General features: G+C 28.1%; 2 protein-coding genes across 7 annotated transcripts in view; one reads left to right on the top strand and one right to left on the bottom strand.

Annotated features, from left to right (window-relative positions):
- Window positions 1-3,804, top strand: part of LOC124425180 (allatostatin-A receptor-like) — a 46,995-nt gene extending 43,191 nt beyond the window's left edge. For 2 of the 4 annotated variants that reach the window (XM_046965159.1, XM_046965158.1), the window contains exon 6: window positions 2,218-3,804. The gene's annotated coding sequence lies outside the window, so the exon portion shown is untranslated. The remainder of the gene's footprint in view (window positions 1-2,217) is intronic. The other 2 variants (XM_046965153.1, XM_046965157.1) reach the window with 2 other exon arrangements.
- The window catches only part of LOC124425182 (B9 domain-containing protein 1), a 102,804-nt gene that overhangs the window by 28,355 nt on the left and 48,146 nt on the right, over window positions 1-26,303 (bottom strand). The gene's annotated exons all lie outside the window — the stretch shown is intronic.

Below are 26,303 nucleotides of genomic sequence, written 5' to 3'. Positions count from 1 at the left end.
ATTTGCTTGAAAAAATGCTGTGTCAACTATAATAATCAATCGAGCCATCATTTCATCGTACTTTAATTTTGTCATCGTTGGAATATAAAAAGAATTCGTTTAGATATTATAATGGATGGATTTAAAGGGATAAATTTTTTCTTGGCAATAAAATTGATCAGATGTTTCTGCGAATTCTGTTTCGAATGCTTTTAAAATGTTCAAAAAATGCAATACGATTGTGATACTAGTGCAAGAATGTGAAGTCAAAGAAGTACAATAGAAATGAGCCTCTTTCAATGGATACTACTACTTTCTATTCTTTTATTACTCAACCTTTTTCACTCTTCCTTTTTGTATTTATTCTCTTTACTTATTGATTCGTATTCCCATCACTAGAATTTATTTAAGTACTTCTACTCGCGCATATACTCTATTTTTCTTTTCTTTTTTAATTTTTATCTTACTCTTTCTCTCCATTATTCATAAATTATCAAATACAAATTGCAAGTTTATTATATATCAAATATTTTAGAACAATATTTTAAATGAACATACATACAATAATTTTGTTTCAATTAATTTCGTTTCGATGAACGCGGTATATCTAATCACTTGATTCAATTTGAAATCCATCCCGATCCAAATAATATCTCGATAAATTTCGAGTTTTATCCCAAAGACTAGACGAGATATGATCCATAAAACTGAAACGGAAATCTATACAGTCGATAAAAATATACCAGAAGTAGGAGATAGTAGGTGGGAGGAAGTGGGTAGTAGTGGAATAAAGGTAATCATATCCTGCGAGAATGAATTTTATTCAGTTTCTCTCGTTTTTTCTTTTTCTTTTCCTTGGAGAACATTTTGAGGATTGAACGTTATTGGAAAATATCGAGCTGGCATCGTACAAACGGCAGCAAGTGCTGGTATGTAAGATTTTTTCACGATCTTTTCATCAACGACGGAAAAGTTATTCTCTCTTCATTCGGCATATCTCTGTACTGGACAGAACTGCTTCTTAAAGAGGAACTTCGAAAAGGCTTATGCTCGTTGTTTATAAAAAAGAAGAACTTTGATTATAAAAACAATATCCGTAGCTTAATTTTTCTCTTTTATTATAAGAGAATAACGATCAGTGTTGTTTGAAAAAGATTATTTAATTTTACTACTAAATTTAATCGTTAGATATATATTATTTTTTTATTTAAAGTTTTTGTTAGATTGAATTTATGCGTTCTTAATTTATTCACACATTGACAATTTTTATAATGGTCGATTAAATAATTTTATCACTTTAAACTTTTACTTTTCTCTTCTGATATACGCGTGCGTTTTTTATTTTCTTTTTTTTCTTAACCGATTTGGTGTCTTATGAACGAGCTCTTAGTCATTCAATTCGTGTCAGAAGAGAAGATCAATTTTCAGTTCGACTAAACTTATAGATCTTTTTTCTTAGTGACTGACTGCGCCACGCGTTTGACAAAGGATCTCCTTGTCTCTCATGTACCTTTGTCTTCCTAATATACTCTAATATAGCAGCTATGCTATAGTATGTAATATTATCCTGCCCATCTATCTCCAAAATCAAGAAATAACAGATCGCATTGTTAAGTCGATACATTTACCGCTACTGATATTCTCCTTAGTATATATATATATACTAAGTATAGTATATATATATACTTAGTGTATATATATATATATATATATATATATATATATATATATATATCTTCATCAAGCGTGATGGGTAACAATGGTTAAAAAGAAAAAGAAAAAAAATATTTTTTTTTCGAAGTAATACATCAAGCATTCGCATTATTTCAGATAATATTCTATATGATATTCTGTGGTATGAAAGGTACATATTAAAAAAAAAAAATCATTTCTCATCGTAGTAAATAATAAAAAGGTATTTCCTTTTCATGTAATAAATCAATTGAAACAAATATTGAAAAAAGAACTTTTCTTATATTTTATCGTTATGATAATGCCGATAAATTTACGTAACTCATGGATAATAACTTTTATATAGCTCGCTATAGAAAAAAAAAAAAAAGAAAATAGTGCGGTCGTAGTCATAATATTTTATCTCACGACGATGTATCATGTACATTTTTTTCCCGAAATAATTCAGCTTGTTTTGGATAAGAATGATGATGATCGTTTTATACTTATAGTATTCGATTGTTCTACTTTCTCACGAAAATTATGTTCATTCTTTTAATGTTACAGGTATTATATCCACGTTCATCGATGTGATTGATCCTGAATGAAATGGGTATTGAACATTTCTGTGTAATTGAAGAAAATGAAATTAGAAAGAATTACACATCTACACATACGCACATCCACACAATCAGTCATACACAACACATACACACATAAAACAAAGAATATATTTGATGGTTTGTGTTTTGACGTTGTACAAAAGGAATGTATTATACGAGTGGAATGATTTCATGGCGCTCAATTCGACTAATGAAGTTATTAAAGGTGCCGCAAAGTAGATATAGAAGTGTAAAATAAGTACACTATATACATATGAAAGAATATGAATTACAAATATTTCCATTTAAATAATGAATCGAAACTTTATGATGTTTCGGTTCTTTCTTTTTTATTTATTTATTTTTTTTTTAAATAAATAAAAACAGCGAAATTCAAGATACTATAGTCAATGAAGTTGTACATGCAAGAGTGAGATAAATAATAAAAATATATAGTATAATTTTAAATAAGACTAATAAGCTTAATGATAAAACTTTACCAGATCCATCGAATATCGACAGTTAGCGACACGAAATCCTTCCGCCGTTTTAAAATTAATATTGTTTAAAAATGTAAATATCTCTTGTAAAAAAGGAAAGAAAGGAAAAGATGAAGAAAAAGGTAAATTGTTAAATTAAGATAAGATAAGATAAGATAATTACACTTACGATATTATCGAAGATTATTAAGATTTCGGGACGTGTTAATTAAATGAGCCCTTTTAAATATTACACTATTATTAATAACATTGACTGATTGTAAACGAGCTAACTGAACGAGCTTTCGATAAAATTATATATATATATAATTTATTTATCGTTTAAAATAAATAAACTGTGTGTACACGAAAAGAAGACGACCAAAACTATGGACGATCGCGGATGAATAAAAAAAGAAGGGTAAGTCGTTTTCTTTTCGAAAAAATCTAATATTTTATTGTAAGATTAATGGAAGATTCAATTAAAAGAAAATCGATCGACGACGATTGTATAGTGTATTATTAATGAAGAGAAATAAAATTTCTGTCAATATATAATAGTTTGTAATTAAATAATTTTTTATAATTAAGATTATAACTGAGAATTACGTTCGTTTTATTTATAAAAATGGATCTTCGATAGGATTTTCGAAAATGAGATTTTAAAAGGAACGTTTACGATTTTATCGTGATAAATGAAGAGAAGAATCTCGTCGATGATTCGAAGAACGTATCTTTTTGGGAACAAAATCGATCGTTAATTAGCTATAATTTCGTTGATGAAACAGAGAGATAAGAGCTTTTTCCCTAATGAAACTATGCTAGCGAGAAAGCGAAATAAAGGATATATTGATAACAAACGAATTAGTTGCTCTTTTGAGAAAATTAATGTTCCGGAAAAACGAAGCACGAGATTTTTCTTCTTTTATTTATTGTATCTTTTCTCTCCTGTTATACTTTTTGTTGGAATTTGATTTTGAATAATGATTTTAATAATTTCTGGTAAAAGCCAGTCATGCATGAAATTTAAATAAATACATACATATAAACACAATTTAAATTAAAATAGATTTGAGATTATAGATTTAAAAATATATATACAATATGTACAAAATTTAAATTAAAATGATTTAATATTTTAATATTTTAAAGTGAAAATAAAATTTCAATTTTTATCTCTTTCTCTCTCTCTTTCTTTCTCTCTCTCTCTTTTTCTTGACAGATTAAACTATTCTCGGTTTGTTATATTACTTCTTTGAAAATTATTATTAATGAATCGTGACTTTGAAAAAACAAAAAACAATCGAGAGTTGAGTTTTTGTTTTTATACCTTTTCTGAATGATTTTCATTCATCTTATTCAAATTAATGAAAACTAGGAAAGTAAAATTTATTTTCTAGATTGTATATAAAATTTTACCCTTTTGGAGAAGCAGAGCAAGAGTTACAGTTAAAAAAGAGATAACAATTTTGATCCTTCAAATGGGCATCTGTCGGCCGATGTAGCTTCTCTCTCCTCGTCGAAAGGATTAAAGTGTGCTTTTACGATGTCACATAAAATTAAAAGGACTTAAGTTTTATGAGGGCACCATAGCTACATCGTAAATATCGATATCTTCATATCGTACACCGCAAACTTTCGTTTATGAGTTTTTTTCTTGACTTTTGATGACATATACAATAAGATAAAAGGAGAGATAAGAGAAAGAAATGATCGAAGAAGAAAAGAAATGAATAAATAAAGGAAAACAAAAAAGAAAAGAAAAAAATTTCGTTTCTTTCGAGATTGTTAATAAAACGTTGTAAATTCGCACGTTTGCCTTTAAATATCTTCTTGTTTATTTGTCATAGAAAATAATCGATGAAATCGACTGTAAATTATTACTTTCATAGATTCTTCGAATTCGATAAGGTAAGTGATACTTGCTATGTTAGCATGAATAATCATTTACGCTTGCACTCGTATCGAAGTTACACTTGAGAAGCGCATCGTTTCTTGAACGCTAATAACGACTATGAACCTTATCCTTAAGAGAAACAACAATGTATGTTCAGAGAAGAGGAAGCAAAAGCGTTTCTGGAGCGGAAGAGGTTTGAATGAACCCATGAAACGGAGGTTTATGGATCGCCTATCCAACCGAGTGGTTTATGCATAAATAAAATCACGTAGTGTACGTGCCTATCTCCTTATGTACTTGCTGACTTTTTTTCGCGCTTGCATTAACATAAAATAAAATTGGAAGTTACCACGCCTACGTAACTATTATACCTTCTTTTCTTTTTTTTTTCTCGGAATTGATAATCAATTTTAGTAAGATCATGTGTGCCTTATAATATTCATTCTAAGAAAGTCTATGAATCATTTAAAAATATTTGATAAAATTGCCGAACATCAACATTAATTATTTTTAAGTGACAATTGAATTTTAATTAACTAATTATGATTATAATAATCGGATTCATTTTATGTTTATTAAATTATATGTTTATAAGTTATAAATCGAATTGTAAATTTATTTATTATAAAAAATAAATACACATACACATACACATACACATACACACACATACATAAAGAATAATTATAGTAAGATGATTATAGTTGTGTCATGAAAAAGAATTAATTGATAATAGTATATTTAGTCTTGATTAATTTTAATAAATTATGGTGGCGATAAATGAAGGCACAATTAAAGTAATGTAAGTAAGTAAACAAAGAAATGTAATATATTTGAAACAGTTAAAAAATACAAAGAAATGTCGCGGGAGTTCTGAGAATCGCATGAGTGCATAAACAAGCGTGACCTGTATCGCGAACAGTTGATTATTTAGAAAAGTCAAAGAAATATCATAATTGCGTCACTTTATAGGGTGATACTTCTAATACATATTTAATGAATTTGATTTTTGAATATAAAAATAATATTAAGTTTGAATTCATAATAAGAGTTTATGAAGTATTTAAAATTATTACATATTATATAATAAATAAATAATATTATATAAAATATAAAAAATGTAATTTGGCTCCATAAATAAAGTGTCATTCAATATTATATATTGAAAAATTTTAATAAATATATATATATATATATATATATATATATATATATTTATCTATATATATTTTTTTTATAGCTATATAATTTACGTAGGAAACACTTCTTTGAAAGTATTTTTACGTTCAATCTCGAATGAGGTCAACTTCCGAAACATATCTCTTCCTCTCTCTTTTTCAATCTTGCCCTCTTAGGTCAGTGGTAAATCTGAGTATAGTGGCGCGAAAACAGAAAAGAGAGAATATGGGCCAACCTTACAACTTAAAGGGGTCCACATCATCACGTATGCACTAGTAATTGCTTCGTCGTCGAAGCAACGGAGAGGAAGAAGAAGGCAAAAAAAAATATGACGGTCAACTCAACGAAAGTTTTACGAAAGAATTTCATAAGAATTATATTAAATTTACGTAAAAATGTTTCTTTTAATCGTTTGTTATTTTTAATTTATTCACTGTCATAACTTTTTCAATAGAGTTAGATTTACTTTAAGATTAACTGTTATATTAAATTATTCTGTTTTCAAGTTGTTCTCCAAAATTAATTTAAAATTAAAATACCTTCATCGTTTCGACGTAACAAAAATCAGTATTTTCAATATAACTTTTTTTGTTGTATTATGTAGATTCAATTAATCAAGAAACGGACAAGAAAATACTTGGAATTAATTTTCATTGGCAAACAGTTTGCTTGCTCTAAAAGTTTAACTTTGGTAATATGAAAAGGGATCTTTACATTTCCTATTATTTATTTGTTCTTATTAATTATTTCGATGAACTATCACGTATTAATAACCACGTCTTAATCACGTTTACAGATTGTCGCGGCTTCAATCAATTTATCTCCAACAACTCTACTCTTACTTTGTCTCCTAGTTCATTTGTCTGGAAAGAGAAGGAGAGAGAGAGAGAGAGAGAGAGAGAGAGAGAGAGAGAGAGAGAAGTTTCTATAGTTATTATATTGGAAGAAAAAGTAACAAATAGACAGATTATCTAAGTTCTGTATCTATCTTGCATAAAATTAATACAGTATTAATAAATATTAAATAGTATTCATAAATATTAAAGATTATTGATCATAAAAATCTTAACAATGATAGGTATATGTGGTGTGAATTAATTATTAATAATTTTAATTATTATAATTAATATATGAATGACAATGAAGAAAAAACGTATAATTTTACCAGTAAAAAATATTTTGTATTATGTGCATATACGATATATTGAACAAGAGACGGAATACATACACATACATCACACCATACCACACACATACATACACATACATCACACCATACCACACACATACATACACATACACATGTGGTCGAAATTCTCGGAACTTGATTAAAACGTCTCTACAAATTAATTCGCGGTTGTGTGTTTACGCCGATACTCGTCACCTAACGGGAGACAATTTCGGAGTTGGTCAAATTACGCCGAGAGCCAATCTCCGAAAATACATTTGAGTATTCCCGTACTACTATTACGTGTGTCGTACTTGACTTATTAATCAAGATTCATTAGAATCTTCACTATGATAAATGTAATTATTTTATATTATACTTAATATATTTCTTACTACTACGTACTCTATATATGTTTTTATATTATATGTCATTTATTATTATTGATTTTATTGATACTTTATTCTTTTGGATTGAATGTTGATGAGTATATACGCGTTCTGTCATCAGTCGTGCGTATCTGATTTATTCACCAATATTACATATATTCGATTAATGAGACTTTGATGATTCGTTTAATTTGTTGAACCAATGAAACGTACAATAATACGAGCAGTAAAATTCATATTGATTACAATATTAATGTATATTATAATTATACAGATAATAGGATGATGAACATTTTCATATTACAAGTAATAATTCGATTGTATAATAAAGAATACATTTTTACAGATTTTATTATAAAATAATTCATTCTTTTTATCGAATTAATTCTTACATTTGGAATTTTCTCTTTTTTTTTTTTTTTTTTAATATTTTTCCAATATGTTAACATTTTTTGAAAGGATTTATCAAATTAAATTATCAAAGGGAATGTTATGATTTTTAATAAATTTGGAAAAATTAAAAGAGAGAGAGAGAGAAAATATATAGAAACATAATTTTTCCATAATAGAGTATTAAATTTAATTCGAAATGATAGCCAGAGAGAAAGAAAAAAGCATTATTAATTAAACAAGTTATATCTTCAATATTTAAAGGCAAACTGGCATACCTTTTTTAAGCGATCTATTTACATTCATTAAGATGAAGAAATATCTACTTACGCGCTTATACGATGTCATTATTATTAATTAGAACAGATCAAAGAGTTAGGAAGGAAGGAGTCAGGAGGAAGAAATCATAAAGTCGATAACGTGAACAAGATGATAAGAAATTTATCGAACGAACTTTCAACTCTTTATACGATGAAAATCGAATTTATTTGTAGACAGAATAGACGTAGTTATATAACAAGATCAAAGGCTTATGTAGTCGTTTAATATTTAATGCCTGACAGATTATGCGAATACGGACACCACAATATTCGCCGCATACAACAAGCTTTGCCTATCAGATACGCAATCTGGAATCCGCAGATTAATACATTTGGCAGAAACATAATCGATCGTACTCTATGGTTTGAAAGCAGAACGTGTATTATCGAATACGACGGAAGTGAATTATGAGTTTTATATGTATCCATACATATATGTACATACACATTCGTATTTCGTAAGTATGCTAAGATCGAATAATAATTTTTAATAGTATTATTTGAAATCGATAAGATTATGTTTTACACATATTACATTTACCGGAGTTTATATTATGAATTAACAAAATTAAATTACTTAAGAAATATTGAAGTTTTAAAAACATTCTCAGAGATTTTCAAAAATTACTTTAAGTTTTTTTTATATTCTTTCTTATAAACCATCACCGTATAATATTTTATTTAATATTAATATTTATTTATTATTTTTCATTCATAATAAGAGATAGTAACAAGTAACAATTGGGTTATCAAATTAGGATAGAAAATTTCTCTCATTTTTCTCGAATATTTTAAATTACATTAAAGTTATTGAACTATTCTAGTGATAATAAAAAGATATCGGTCAATTTCGATGAACGTAACCAAATTAAACACGTAATATTGCATATTGATGAAAGATATCAAATTAGGGCACCATCAGCTACTGCGTCTATAATGTTCCGATTTATGCATTACGATATGAGATGTGTTATATAAAGTGAGATAATTATATGATTAACAGAGCACCGTTTGTTGCCATGTTTTCCAGCCATTTTACGCTGGATTAGTGTGTAATTTACAAGTTTCTGACCTCCCTGAACGACCACTGAAAAATGATCTACATATTTAATACCATTAACTTAAGGACTGTTAGCTACCAACTACGAATATTTATAAGGATAAATTTTTAGTTGGAATTTAGTAAAAATTCGAAGATACATTAGTTTATTATTCATAATAATATTCATTATATTTATGTAATTTTGATTCCAACTATATGAAAGTTTTAATTCTTAAAAAATGAATATTTTATATCATAAAATGTTTTACTAATGAAATTGTTATCTAAGTTTCGTAGTAAACTTCTGAAACGAAATTAAAATGATCCCAACGTACAATCAATAAAATTGAGTATTTTCTATATCGAAAATGATAGGAAACTCATTCTGTTAGTCTACAGATAAAAAGAGAATTTTTAATGATTGGTTCGAAGGTAGTGATGCGATATGACTTAACGAGAACTATCGAAGTGCTGGAAAAATTTAACCAACGAGTTTGATGCTTCGATAAATTTCTGATCATTGATCCGTATGTATGAACATGATCCAACTTGATCGATCATTATGTGAACTTAAAATTGCTTTCGTCACAATCGTAACAAGAACGTCGTACTTGCTAGTCGAGCCTGATATTGTTCGTTTTTAATGGAAATCTCAATGATTAGACGAACGAAACATTATTCTTTGATCTTCATCTCTCTTTCTTGATTATTTTTGATTATTTTATTTATCTTGCTTACTTTTCGTTATTTTAAATTTATTTAAACAACTTACGATGCCTTGATTTTTTAATAATAATAGTAGTAAACTATTTTCAGAGAAGTATAATCTGGCATATGGTTTTTTTCTAGCTTTTGTCAGATGTACTATTATTTTTGCAGTATAGCAAAATTTCTATTACACACTAACTCGATTGTTAAGTTACGCTTGAGGAAAATATAACCTACAGAATCGATACAATAGATGCATAGTGGAGACAATACTTTTCTATTGCAATTGTAGTTCATATTTTGAATCGGTTTATTTCTATATCTGTTGTCGAAGTTACATTCGCTACGAGCGAAAAATAATGAACGACTTTAATAAAAAAATTACAATGGCTTACATCGCATGTCATCGAACGAAACAAATTTTTGTTTTTCATGTTTTCACTTGTTATTTTCACAGTGATGAATCCTAGTCATAGTAAAAGCTTAGTGAATTGTATGATACACGTGTATTGGGATTAAAAAGAGATAGAGGAGAAATAAATATATAGAGATGGAGAGAAAGAGAGACAAAGACAGAGAGAAAAGTTAGGTTTTTATAGTAATAAAAATTCTCAATTGTTGAGCCTTCTTCACAATTAGTTGCCGAAGGCAAAATAGTATAAATAATTGTCGTAAAATTAGACTATCTCTTTCTTTTTCTTTTCATATTGTTCCCTCTTAAACATCCATTTTGTTTTATCATTCATATTTTACTAACATATATAATGAGAAAGTGGGAAGAAGCAAAATCTTTAATTTATCTCATCGTAGTTAAGAAATATGTTTGCTTCCACGGTACCAAATAATCACACTATGGTTAAATACACACATTTATATTTTAAGTTTACATTAAATTCGGGGAGTTCTTAATTTTCTAGAGATATTTCCATTTATGTATTTCTAAAGATCCTCATAATGTATGGTAATAAAAATATATTTTACCAATAAAATGATGAAGTCAGTTAACGGCGAGGATATTAAATAAAAACTTTTATAAATTTATTTATATTTAATTATATTTAATTTTTATTTATACACAAATTTTAATCACTGTGTTTTTATATTTAGATATAATATTTAGATATAACATAAATATTTGTATGTAGTATAAATATGATAATTCTTGACAGCTTTTACAAATCTATTTAATATTTGATTTTTATTTATTTAATTGTCATGCGTTATTTAGCGATGACGTTAGTAATGATCGTCGATGAATAGTAATATATAATTGACAGTAAAAAAAAAAGAATTGTTCAAAACGAATATGGAAGAAAAAGGTAGTTTCAATCTCATAGATTTCGAATTTTCCAATAATAAGAGAAAAACGTTCGCCGATCAAATATTATTACAGTTGGTACGTAAACGAAGAAGTTTAAACAGTGGTGAGTCGTTCCACATACATACATAAAATCGGAAAATAGTTAGTAGGAGAGAGAGAAGAGACAGGCAGAGAGAGAGAGAGAGAGAGAGAGAGAGAGAGAGAGAGAGAGAGAAAGAGAGAGATAGAGAGAGAGAGAACAGACAAGCAGAGAGAGAGAGGGAGAGAGAGAGAGAATTGTATGTTCTTGCTCTCTTGGAGAGATTAACATGGAGCCTGACATGGTAATGAATCGGTCTGGTGAGTCGACGGACGAGGAAGCTCGATGAGGAAAGTAAAAAATGAACTCTTTTCGATAAGATTACGAATCCTTGAAGTGGAAGAAAAAAGAGAAAAAATGAGTAAAGTCGATAAAAAAAAGAGAAAAAATAAAAAATAGATAAAAGAAGAAAAAATACTGCAAAATCAAACCAACTGATTTTTAAGTCGTATTTCCAGGAGAGTATTGCTTTTGAATAGATATAATATATATTATATAATATTTTCTTTAATCAACTGTTTTATTTTAGTCTTTATTTGTATTCCATAAATGTCATTGCATGTCATTGAATTCTTTTACAATTAGTACAAGAGGACTAATAATATTTTATCTAGATTTAGTATAATTCAATTCTTTTTATAAGTATCAGAACGAGAAACTAACTAGTGACTAGTGACTATTCACAGAGTGAATCTGTTTCTCAATAATAACTTCGTTAAAAGAATTTTAAGATTATTTAAAATCTTTTTTTGTTCTTTAGAATTTTTTATAAGTATCGACATTGGAAAAAAATACATTATAATAATAAAATATAAAACCATAGCTCGAGCATTGATGGTGTAATAAATGAAGTGAAAATGCAAGGAGAAAATAAAGTATTGAAGACCTCTTTGAAGTCAAGAAAATAAACCAAGGATGATCATATCGATAACAATGTGGTTTACCCGTAAGAACGTATTTATCTTTCTCTTCGTTGGATAAACCATATTTATCGATCCACGCCATCCAAACGAGATTAGTCCCTATATATACGGTCTCAAATATATAACTTCCTACGAGCCCAATCATATACCATTAGATTTTGGCTAAACGCGAGATCATAACCGATTTCGATGAAGGGAAAATTTGTTTTAAGTCGATAAACGGATTTCTGTGATTTTCGAAAACATTATCTTGAAATTTGGTTCTATATAATTATTTACGTTATATAATATACACGTAAAGAACATGTATATTATGTGGAATTTATTTTATTATTATAATACAATTTGAAATTTATTAATATAAAAAAGACATATATTGATAAGAATTATAGAGAAAAGATAACGGAATAACAAATGTAAATTCTATTCGTTCAAAGAAGAGTAAAGGAAACGAAAGGTATGTGATTTGTGATAGTGATCTCTTTTCTTTGTTTCTTTCTCTATTAACTTTCTTTCTTTTTTTTTTGTTACTACATAGAGAATGTGAGAAATGTTTCCGCTTTCGGAATCGAACGCTCTTTAAGAGAGACAGAGAGAGAAAGAGGGAGAGAGAGAGAGAGAGAGAGAGAGAGAGAGAGAGAGAGAGAGAGAGAGAGAGAGAGAGAGAGAGAGAGAGGTCGTGCTTGAGGATAAGGGTGGGAATGTCTTTTTATTTCGAAGGAGAAATCAAGCGTAATTTATTTCTCCCGAGCGTGGTTGTAACTCGATTTAAGGTGGAAGTCGAGAGAATTGAATCACGAGGGAACGAAAGAGAAAGAAACAAGGAGAGAGAGAGAGAGAGAGAGAGAGAGAGTGAAGAACTTTAAGAGACTAGGATCGACCAGTGGTTTATTTTACCAGTGGATAATTTAAAATAATAGTAAGTCAAGAGTCGAAGTGTTATCTTTTTAAGCACAATCGGATGGTAATATCATTTTAAAACGATAAGCAACGCTTTAGTTTGTAGGAGATGAACGAGAAAATGTTATGCAATAATAAATGAACTCGTTTGAGTTATATAAGTATCCTAGCAAAGAATTCGGATAAAATATTATCTATATCATGAAAAGTAGACTTTCATATTTATCTTTTATTGTACGATTAGAGAATCATCCTTTTTTATTTATCAATTTTAGATCGTTCTTTTTTTTCAAATAAACATCGAATCTCTGTTTTTTATTTATATCCTTCTTATCCTGAGCATATATTATATTAAAATGCTTATTAAACTCACATAAGAAGTTTTTTATTTTTGTATATAATCGAAACATTATTTCGATTGTTAACGTACATAATAAAATAATAAATTGGATAATTCGTTTTTAACATTATTATTAAAAGATAAAAGAAACTCCTTTTTTTGTATATTTCCATTTTGTTCCTTACGATTTACCCACCAATTGGATTTCTTTAACACATTTACCCAAAAGCAATAGCGTAGATAGATATTTTTCACGAAGGATAAGATTTGTCCCATTGGGTTCGTTTTTCCTCTTATTGTGCATAGATTCTTTGAAAATTTATTTCGATCAATAGTTCTTCTCGTTTCTTTTCTTTTTCCGGAAAAAGTTTTTGAAACTTTATGTAAGAGAGAGGATGAGGGAGAAAGAGAGAGAGAGAGAGAGAGAGAGAGAGAGAGAAAACAATCGTTTTTCTTTGAAAGTAAATACTTCGATTCTAAGGAATATCGGGAAAGAAATTTGAATGAAACACTTACTCGAGCAAAAAGAACTTCTTTTTCTTCATGCCGTTGACATCAATGCCGAAAAATGTCGAATTTGTGAGAAGTTCGTCCTAAGTTGGATGATTTTTTTGACACTTTCACGAAGATCAATCATCTCTTATTACTACGATTTCTTCGGAAGTGTCAAGTAGAAAACTACGTGTAACAAATATATTTCTTAATAAATTATCTGCAAATATATTAAAAGAAAACATAAAAAAAAAAAAATTGATATAGAAAAGTTTCTTAAAGAAGTATTAGAAACATCCAAGTGTTCATTCTTTTTTTTTTTTATTGAAACGCAGAAAATACGATCACGTGGACGCACAATTTAGCTCGATGAATATAATCGAGAGATGTTACAAGTATGTCTATAGCTACCCCGGTATTATGAATAGCTTATCATAAATTATCATAAATATATATATATATTCATAACTAAGAGCAATTCGAGATAAAAATTATATTAGATGATAACAGAAGAAAGCTTTGGCCTTTTACTTTTCTTTTCATTTTTTATTTTTTACTTTACTCACTCTCAGTATAAATATAAATCCAGACCCTTTTTGAACTTTCTTTTTTTGTTTAAATAGCAATTTAAACTTTCCCGAAACAAAGCTTTCTCGTTTTGAACTTGCGAGAACGAGAAGATTCCTTCCAACTGTAAGAGAATAGAAAGGAGAAGAGCGATTCTCGCATAAATAATGGAGCCAGGTGTTCTTATTTTCGCTGACGTATGATCTCTTACCGTTTACTTACTTTGCTTATTTTTTGAAAAAAAAAAAAAAAGAAAAAAAAATATCCGAGGTTTAAGATATTTTACTCGCACGTAAATAACATATTTTAAAACGGAACTTTATCGATGTATACGAAAAATAATTTTGTTATTTTTTGTCATATTATTAATTCAAAAATTATTTCTATTATTTCATATAAACGTCGCCTGTAATAGAAAATTGTTTTAAGTTATTTAAAATTTTTTTAATCAAAATACATAAACAAATAATTCTATGTAAATAGATTATTTTATTGTTTTAGTACGATGCAGCGCGATCGTGCTGTTCACATTTCATGTTGAAAAATATCAAAGCATTGAGTCAGATTATGTAATTGACGGTTGTATTATAATCTATCGACATGTATTGAAACAATTGATATCGAGTCCCTTTTTGAAAATATTTTTTTCAATATTCAGGATACTCAAACGATTATATATTTTCTGTGTAATAATACAAAGAATTGTCGGTATTTTCTTGAAATCATTAAAAATATCTATTAAATATCTTTCATGTTATCGTAATTAAAGAAGATAATTAAGTGTTTATTTAATGTCTATTTAATGTCTATATAAATTATTAAGTGTCTATTTAAAGTGGATATATCGGATACAAAGGATTGATAATAATTATTCTTGAGTTTGGAATCGTCTTAATAAAAAATTAATTCTCGATATTAATCGCTTCTATTTTACTTCGAAAAATGAGTTTATTTTTCATCGAGTACTGCTTTTCTTCTAACGTAGAGATAAAAAAAAGCTTGATTATAATTATGGTTGAATTAGAATTAATATTATTTATTAAATCGTTATTTTCTTTTTTACATTAACAAGATTGTGGGGCGAAGTTTACCTTAACTTAATTAGAAATTAAATCAGGATTTACTTGATATGGCATCTTTACCATTCCTGGAAGAGATAAATTTTTCTTTACAGAGCTTGTTTATAAACCACGGGAATTTGTTGTATGTTAAAATTAGTAGAATGCACACGGTACAAGAAACTCTCTCTCTCTCTCTCTCTCTCTCTCTCTCTCTCTCTCTACTATGATTGAGAGCGTTGTTCATAAGCGTAAGTACTTAAGCGTAAATCTCATAGGGCATAAACACTTTTCGTTATATGTTGTTTATCCATGCTACGTTCCTTGGTGAACTCCGTCTCGTTTGTAAATGCAGTCTTCTAATGGTTTCCCCTTAAAAATATCTTTAGGTTGCTTGTTACTTTTATTTTCAACTGGATTTTCTTCTCACAAAAGACTCCATATTGTTATTATCACTCCAATTATTTTCACTGATATTTAAAAAGTGTTAAAAAGTATTTACATGCAGGAGTTATCCTAAGTTTATTTTCAAACCTTTTCATCAAACTAAAATATTAACATTAACATTAACATCAAATTAAAATATTAATTTTTATGATTCAATAGCAATTTTATATACGTTTTTAAGCAAATATAATTCGCACTAGGATTAATCAATTTTAATAAAAATGAATATTTTAGTTTCTTTCATAGAAACATTCGAAAAAGAAATTTATAGAAAGCTTATCTTGTTTCTTAATGTTGTTATGAAAAAACACTTTTCTTTAAAATATTAATATACTTTATAAATAATATAAAAAGTAGCGAAATACATTTTTTAATCATTGAATATATACGATTTTTAAAGCTTCTAGGATGTTATATGAACTTAATTGTAAGAAGAAGTATTGAAATGAGATCTAACATTATATCGAAATAAAATGAGGATAAAAAATAATTCTTTTAAAAGCATTGCATTTTCTTATTTTATAATTATGAAAGTTGTGATTCTTTTAGAAAACAAAGGACCTGTATAATAAGGAAAAGGACATAGAAATAAATTTAATAGAACATCTAATTTTCTCGCAAATATTCATAGACGTAGTTATTGAGAGCCAAGCCGAATTTAACACATTGAATTTGGCTAGTAACACGATAAGACGTCATCGTAAGTCAGTGGATTCCTGTCCACAGTAATTTGTAGCTTGGCCTGTCGCCCATTGTTTACCATGCATGACCAATGCTCGAATAGATTTCAAACTGAATCTTCGTATATCACAGTTCTCTTAAACTGGGTCATTGTTTTCTTTTAAATTTATTCTCTACAATTTCCTGATTCATGAATTCTTACACGTTCCAATAACTAAGTTCAAATAAAGAACTTTTAAACTAGTAAACTAATGTAAAATGTTTGTTCTTTTTCTATAATGTAACGTAGTTACATTATAATGTGTTTTTCATTCTATTAGTAATAGATATGACCATGTATAAGTGCATAAATGCTAAAGTGATGAGTAGGTCAAATAGCTAAGTTCTTAGAAAATGCATATTAGATATAATACGAAGGTATTTACTTTTGTAGATATCGAAGAATGGAATTGTTAAAAATATATAATAAGTCTACTTTTTTGTACATCTATTTCCTTGTATATATAATTTATCTCTATCTCTCTTTTTCTCTCTCTTTCTTTTTGTTTATCAGTTAAATTATTTTCTTTTGTCCTTGTTTTACCTTAATTAAAAATATTAACGAATAAGTGCACATTGCTGTATCGTTATCTTGGTTCCTTCTTATATTTTTATCGCATACGTGACGAAAGACCAATAGAAGAGCCCTAATTGTTTTTCTCCTTTGTGTCGACGGGTAACATTTTATCTACATCTTAACTCGTCCTTCGTTGTTAAAACACCGAGTAAACTTTTAAATAAGTTTTAATTTCCTTCTTCACTTTTTTTCTATCTCCCTCTATCTCTTTTTCTCGTGTGCTGAACACGTGTGCATTTATTTCCAGCGGCACAATATAAGTGATTAACAACGTGTCGAGGCTACCATTAATAAACTTCTCATCGTATATCGTAAGCAGTTTCTTAAAGTGAAATAAAATCTGTAAAAGCTACGATTCTCAAAGGAAAGACTTCTTAAAAGGTTATAAAAAGTCAAAGTCCCTGGGTTCTAGATAAGAGTAAGGGATGAGGGAAATGAAAAGATGTTGTCTAAGGTTCCGTGAATCGACTTTTATATTACCACGATATCCAATTCCAAAAGCAATGAAGTAAAAAATGTTAGGGTTTTGCTTAAAGCTCGAAACTCTTTTTATTAACATGTTAGGATTGTTCTTTTATCTATTATCTGTACATTGGAACTTATACGTGCGAGAGTTAAAACAGATATTAAAGTTTCAATTTAGAATAGTTAAATATTATTTTATTCGAAATGGGAGCGAGTGTTAATCTCAAAAACATGAATGACGAGTCGAAAAATTCAAGAAAAAAAGTTTTATAAGTTAAAACTACTATATTATATACCTAAGTAATAAAACAAATTATATTAAATAAAGTTTGATATATATATACATTGCAAAAATGATGATTATAATTTTTCGTGCATTCCGGAATGAAAATATTCAATTTAATTTACTAATTAATTTGCTAAAAAATAAAATGCAAATGCAAAGGATTAATTCATCTAATTATAAATTCGTTTAATTTCTAAACTCTTATGTATATGTCAATGATTATTAATCATTTATTATTGCACGTAATAACTTATTATGTTTGTTATACTGTTATTCGTAAGAATTTTTCTTTATAAAAAATAATATGTAGGGCGTAAAACGTATGGTGCATTCTTGATTAGACCAACACATTTAAGTATAGAATATATATATATATATATATATATATATATATATATATTACAGATAATACAAAAGCAGAAGGCCCTTAGCTCTTCCGAAATCTTCAATGTTAACCAGTCTTTCTATACCACGCGATTAGATTCTTTGTTCACGCTGCACGCTCATTCTAATAATGTATTTCTAGAAAACAAAACAAGCACAATTACGGAGCCTATTCATACATATATCTTACAATATTTTACAAATACAGATTAAATGCACAAGGTAAACAAACGCACGTGATTGGGATAGAAGTGTATTCATAATCTTCAGATATTGTAACACAGTCGAAGCAAATTCTAACAATGATCCATGTAAATTTGCTCCTGAATTCAACAATTGACTACCGTTAGTCAGCCAATAGCTGATGTCCCTTGCACTATCACGTAGTACAATATAATACTTACTTAGCACACGAATAGTTTATCTCTACCGATTCGATTCTTTCGACGAATTATAGAATTATTTGGAGTACATACATCGACCATTTTTCTTTTTCTTTATTTTTGTTCGTTGTTGAATTTGAAATTTTTTAAATATACTAGTTTCCATACTTATCCAATGAGTTCATTCATTTCCATTCATTTATCTCTTTATTTCGATCTTTGAAATGATTCAAAGTTTCATCCATTCGTCGTCTTTGCTTTTCTTCGTCGATCTTATTTCTATGCAGAAATATTTTCGATGTTTTGCATATAAGTTTTGTACACATTTGACCCTTTAGTTGGTTAACTTCATTTCACATTGCATATTACCAACACGAGTTTAAAATAATATATGTATATTGTTATTTAATAATAATTATATGTCATATAGTCAGTCTTATCCGTGTATAAGTTTAAATTGTGTCAATAGTAGTTGGAATATTTAAATTATATGAGCCACATAAAAGAAACTTTTCCTTAACTTTTTTCTCGCCTTTATACAACTTTTAAACAACTTTCTAGACGTAAATTTGTTTTATACAATTTCATTGAGGTCATAATTTCTGTTTCGTCAGGTGCCGATGTGTATTACATCGAATTTTTCTTTGACCCTTTTCCTTTTTCAATACAAAACTAACGCACAAGAATAATAATAAATAGAGAAAAATTTGTTAAAATAATGTTCGTATCAACAGTAGATATTTTTCTTAAATTAATGATATATTTACGGTACAGTATTTGTTAGCTGATTATGAAATTTTAAGTAGTACGAGTCTATTTTGAACAGACGCAGTCAAGACTTGTGTTTTACTCTCATAACGGACGTAGATGATTAATTATGTATGATGATGATTATATTTTTGAATTTATAATGAGAGCGATAATATTTTAATATGTACGATGATAGATTGATAATCAAGTCTTAAGAATCAATCATTTTTTAATAATCGAGAAACACATGATAAATCAATATTTTATCTTTCATAAGAGTGCTCGAGAAATATTTGTTAATCAATAAAAAGTATTATTTCCATGAGATTAATTTTAAATAAAAGTCACAAGCTTAATAGGCTACAATGCATTCCATTGAAATAAATGAATGCGTAAACTATTCTTGTCCATTATCTGCCATAGTCCATTATTCCGTTCCTTTCATTTATTATTATGTTTAAACTTCATTCGTGAAAAAATTTTAATGCAAATGAACATACAAAATACCCATGCATTTGAGTTTTGTTTTTTTGTTTTTTTCTTTATTTTTATATCTTTTTTTCGTTTCGATTCGAACTAGAAATTTACAGAATAGTTTCAACATCACTTCACGCTCCATATTTCAAAGAAAAAAAAAAACAAACAAAAAAAAAGAATATTCTTCTTATATCTTTCTTTCACGCACGATTTCACCTTTTAAATTTGAAGAATCTAACAGAATATATACTGTCGAGTTTATTTGTGCATTTTCTCACAGTGATCATGAAAATATACAACCTTGATAAGTCTCGGTCGGCGTTGCGCGTATGCTTGATAATAAATAACATTTTCCAATTTCGATACATCGCGATTTGTACGTTTGTTAAAAATCTTTTTAACAAAAATTATCCAATGCACAAAAATTAGTTACATTACTTTGTACGTGACATACATACGTATAGGTATTACTTTTATTTTTATCCATTCTCGAAGCGATACGAATAAATACGCAGTTATCTTTCTATGGTTATAAAGAAATACGAACGTAAACTCAATATCCTGTTTTAATTGAAATCGAAATAATTCAAACGTTTCTTGGATAACGACGAGTTCTCGTTTCCCTTTCCATTTACTTCTTTTTATTTATCTTCGCATTCATGACAACGCTCTTTAAAATAATGTTTCTTTCGTTCTGCGCGAGGAGAAAAAGAAAAAGAAAAAAAAAGAAAAAGAAAAAGAAAAAGAACAGTAAAACGAGCAAAATGGGCAACAAGTTTCATCAAGAGACATCGCCGAACTAATCGAAGCATTAAAATTCTTAAAACCAAATATTGAATTTCACAAGTTTACAGAACGTTCATGAGATTATTCTGAAGTATTTAAAGAATTCTTAATCATCGACTTATGATCTGTGAGATAAAGATGCTCGACGATATTTTTAGCTCAGTTGTTTTCTTCTCAAGGACCTAGAATCTCGGAGAACGATGGAATGTGAATAATTTCGAAGTAAGAACTTAGAAAAAAAAGATGGGGAGAAAGAAAGTCAGAAAATATTTCTCATAGCGAGATATGGATGGAACGGATGGATAGTTTAAATGTGACATACATTTTCGTTGTCCGTTTAACTCTTCACCTATTAGACGTAAGTATAACGTACTACGTATAAATCGTGGATAGCAATGCTTTCTTTATCTTCCTGAAGTATTAATTGTATGTTTCCATATTTGATTAGATGTTTATTTTTATAATGATTCTTCTTTAACCATCAAATCTATTAAGAATTTAGTATGCAGCGAATAAATTTGTGAAATACGAATGAAAAAATTGGCAGATATATTATAAATAATAACGACAAAGAAATATCTGTGAAAGTGATACTGTTCTTGAGATTAAATCGCTTTAATTTAAAAATTTCACAAACTTTTTCTGAGACATTGATAAAACTTCTCAAACGATTGATTGAAGAAAATGCACGGTACTTACTGTAACAGAGAAAAATTAAGCTACTTTACATTGTCAAACAAACAATATCGATTCATTTATATGCATCGATATGCAACGTCACGTTTCTTAATCCAATGATTAAGCCGATGTAGAATATAATTCTACATTTACAATATCCTTTATACGTGCTAACTCAACTGATAAAGATCTATCCACATCTATTTTTTATGATTTCGTTAGCAACTTTATTTTTCTTATTTATTTTAAGTTAAATAAAAATTATTTTTGTTTATTAAACGAATTATAAAATTTAGTATCTATGTTATCATTAAGTTTCTTTTGAGATGATGTTTGAGATGTTAGAAGTACGAATTAAATGTATTAAATAAAATACAAGATTTATTTATAGCAAACTTTTAATTTGATTTTTGAATTGAGAACTTTTTATATACCATCGCAAGATTTTCTTCTGAAAAAAAAAGAGATCTGGAAGTCTACTAAATTAACTTCAACTAAGTAGAAGTCTAAAGTAACCATTAATAATATTAAGTAGTAAGAAAATGAATTTTGTATAATAATATCAAAGTATCAGCCGATGGATTAGGTAAATTAGATTTCTAAATGCTTTATGAATCTATCCACTCATTTGCTAAGGAATACATATAAGGAATACCTTATAAATGTTATAGACGTATACGCATTTCTAACATATATAATTCGCATTTCTAAGCAAATATGTTCGTCGAGAATTATTGTGTACACGATGCATTGGGCAAATATATGGAATCTAATTGACTTCACGACATTTAGACAATTGGCTATCAGTAATATTTGAACTAATTACTTGCATATCGATTTTAATATAATTTCAAACTGTAATCGAAATTGTAATTGAATGCTACTTAATTTCACATTTTTACTCATTACCATTATAAGAATTTGCGTAAACGTAAAATCAATAAAATAATAATATGTTCCATTCTGTGCTCTGTTAATTCAGTCTATTTCTTTTATTTTCTTCCTTGGAAGTTAGAAACGTGTATCTCGATTAACACAAGTCAAGAAGCTATCAGTATTTCATAATTTTTTTAATCGGACGATACTTCAATTTATATCTAACTGTTTAGAACATACATCATGTTAATCTTTCCTCATCTCATGCGTTAGGAATGCCTAATACAATAGTATCTATTCAATATCAGGTCAATAAAATGTTTCGAACTCTTTAGATAAGGACAGGAAGAATCTATTATAATTTTTAGTTATCATCTTAAACCAATACCACCATCAAGAAATTAATTCCAAATGGCATTATTCAATAACGTGATGTGAAGAAGGAAATTATTTTTTGATTTTCTCTGTGGTCACAATTGTATTTAATAAAAATGTAGAAAAGAAACGATGAAATTGGAATAATATGTATTTGTTGAACGTTGGAAGGGGATCGTAACTTCCGTGCTTGTCCTAGGCGCTGTTTATATTCTCTGGCTGTATTATTAATAAGATTCTTTTCTTTTTCTTTTGGGAACTTCAGAATATTAATCTTTTGAATTTACATGTTATCGTATAATAGTTAATCAACATTGAATCCACGTTCTTTCAGATCTGTCTTTGGCAAAAGTTTTGCGACCTTTATTAGAAAAAAAAAGAAACCACTTTAATTACGCTATCGAACTTAACAAAAAATACCAATGAAAAGAAAAATATTCGCTTTATTACTATGCGAGAATAAAGTCGGAGTAGATTCGTTCGTTAAAAAAAAAAAAATCCATTCCTCGTAGATAAAACGTTGTTCGAAATTAATTTTTACGTTATTCTACGTAAAAGCACGATTTAATTAGAAGGCATATTTTATTAAAGAAAAAGTTAATGCACTATGTGATGCTGTTGAGTTGCTTGAAAAAAAGAAAGAGAGAATTAGAAAAAGACAATGAAAGAGAGAAAGAGAGAGAGTGAGAGAGAGAGAGAGAGAGAGAGAGAGACAGAAAGACAGATAGACAGACAGACTGACAGAGACAGAGAGAGAGAGACAGAAAGAAAATTTAATGAAATAAAGAAAGCTGATTGATCGTAGTGCCGAGGATTTACAGTTTGTCACAAATCGGATCGAAAGAATCATAGGAAATAGAAAAAAAGTGTCTTCGTTAGGCTAATCATTTTCGATCAAGTGCAGGACTATTCGCTGTATGATAAATGCATGTACGTCACTAAAGTTTTTGATTTATGAATCGAATTTTATGAAAAGCGGAAGAATTGTACAGCGTGTTAGGCGTAGCAGATGTTATCTGAAAAGTCTCTCGGTAAAAATGGAATCGCCAAGCAGAAAAAATAAAAAGAATAACAAAATTTTCAATAAAATAATGTTCTGATAGTCGCACATTTATAAAAATGATTGAAATAGAAATTATAATTAAATACAAATTGAGAGAAAACACCAAGCTTGTTTTATTTTTTCTCACGTTTTAATTAATTCTAATGAAAATATAAAACATAAATAAAAATTTAATATTTATTGAACTAAATGGTTTGTTAATGCTACATACCATGACAAGTGAAATTCAAAGAAATAATAAAGGGACAGAATATTTCTTATATTAATGAAACTAATTGTTTATTTAATAACAAAATGAGATGCGAACAAAGAAAAATAAGAAGAGAGGGAGAGAAAGAGAGAAAGAAAAAGAAAGAGAAAGAAAGAGAGAGAGAGAGAGAGAGAGAGAGAAGAATAGTTTTTCATTTTGCAGAATATAGAAATCATAATCTTGGAATTGGAATTACGTGACTACAAGAAGATTTGAGTAATAAGATAGGATGCGAGTAAGAGATGTGAGAAATAAATTATTTTTTTTATATCATCTGCTTCTTAATCCTTAACTGAAATGAGATTGTAAATTTATGGATGGTCTTTTAAATAACATTTAAGATTTATAATATTTGCGTACGAGCATACAAACGATAAAGAAACGAAAGAGAGAAAGATAGATAATAAGAACGATAGGATAAAAGAAAGAAAAATAGATGAGAACGTAAGCGTACTCTTCAAATGCGAAATGTTTGTTTTTTCACTTTTCCTTCATTCTATTTCACCATCGATTGAAATGGAACATCGTTTCAAGGAAATTACAAAACAATACATTTTATCGATAAATTTTTGTACTCTTGATTTAAATTATATTACTTTCACGATGTCTTTTTCATGTATTAAAACAAATTACATGTTTGTTTATGATAGTTGAAAAGAATGACCTGATAAAGTGATAACGTGATAAGAAAAAATATATAAAATTGATATGAACATTATCTTAGTTCATATAATCATTTATTTTTATTTTCTAAAATTATTTTCCGATTTAAACGTTTTAATTATTTTTCAAGCTCGAAATTTCTTTTATGCATAATTCAGCTATCATTGAAAAAAGGATTCTGAAATTAATCCGAGATTAAGTAACGTCTAGCAACTCTACAAAAATACGTTGTCAGTTCTGATAGAGTGTAGCATCTTTATTTGAGTGACGTCCAAAGAATGTTTTAAAACGGGATGCAAGCTAATCTCGAGGTGCATGCTAAATAACTCACATCTTTCGTTTCATTTCGTCGTCCACGAAATGATCATGATGAAACCTGCAACATACTACGTCCTCTTTGCTATTTGCATATTTTTTACCAAATGTTGTTCCTCTTGATTTTAACTCTAGCTTTTTTCATCGTATTTTTAAATATTTTATTTTATTTTATTTTTATTTTTTTTTAATTAACATATACTTTCAATCATATTCATTTCTTTCTCTTCTAATTAATCATTTGTTAATGGCTTATTCGTGATTAATCATAAATAAATTTATAAATAAAATATTAAAATATTAAATTGAATTGATAAAGATCGTCGAAATAACGTAAAATAACTATTATAATTTGTTCTTTTAGGATTTTTCAAAGTATCTCTGAATATACATAAACGTCTTAGTTTTCACATTTCTCTGTACATACTGTAGTATTTTATTTCTTCCTTTTTCCTAGTTTCAATGGATGCATTACATTCAGGCAAAATGCCAAGATGCACCTAGCTGTCTTTGCCACCTCACTTTTTTTTTTACTTTTGCCATTAAGAAAATATTCTTCGAATAAGGGTTGCGACAGTTTTAAATCAACGAGGTCTAACCCCACACTTTCCTACTTTCCATTTTAGTAACAATAAACCGAGCAGGGATAAATTTCGCTCGTTTATTTAATCGGATCACTAGGCGGCATTCATCTTACACTTTGGAAATCTTCGTTGATCTCAAAGTGCTCCGTCATTCATTATTACACTTGGAAGTTATATTCCCAGGATCAGATGATCTTTCATGTCTTCTTTTGCAAAATTATCGTATGATATGTGATCAATTTTAAGAAAATGCGTGATATGTTCAATGACATTTTAAAATTTGAAGATGATGTATCAAGCAAAAAATTATCGATCGTTATGCTTTCTCTACTATCGAATATTTTGCTAAAAATCAAGTGTACTTCTCTCGTGTCTGTTACGTAGATTAAGATAGAAGAGAAAAAGAAAAAATAAAAAAGAAAAAAATACATGAGCTGCGAGAAGAAAAAAAAATGATCTTACTTTTCTAAAGATGATAAGATAGTTGGATAAGTGTAGTCGAGTAATGACAATAGGTGAAGCCTTGGAATTTTCATTACCGACTACCACTTTTCACAGAACTATTTTCCTCGAGGGCACGAATATAAATGAAATTGTAAGGAACAAAAGCATGTACGTTGTTTCGCAAATCCTTCTAAATATCTAATTTTGATCTTTTCCAGCAATATCGTTTATTTTTCCATACGCGTCGATGCGAACTAGTTCGCATAGTTTTTATTA

The sequence above is a fragment of the Vespa crabro genome, chromosome 6, assembly GCF_910589235.1.
Source record: "Vespa crabro chromosome 6, iyVesCrab1.2, whole genome shotgun sequence".
Classification (NCBI taxonomy): Eukaryota; Metazoa; Arthropoda; class Insecta; order Hymenoptera; family Vespidae; genus Vespa; species Vespa crabro.
The sequence above is the reverse complement of the archived record's forward strand: the minus strand, read 5'-3'. Positions and strand labels throughout refer to the sequence as shown.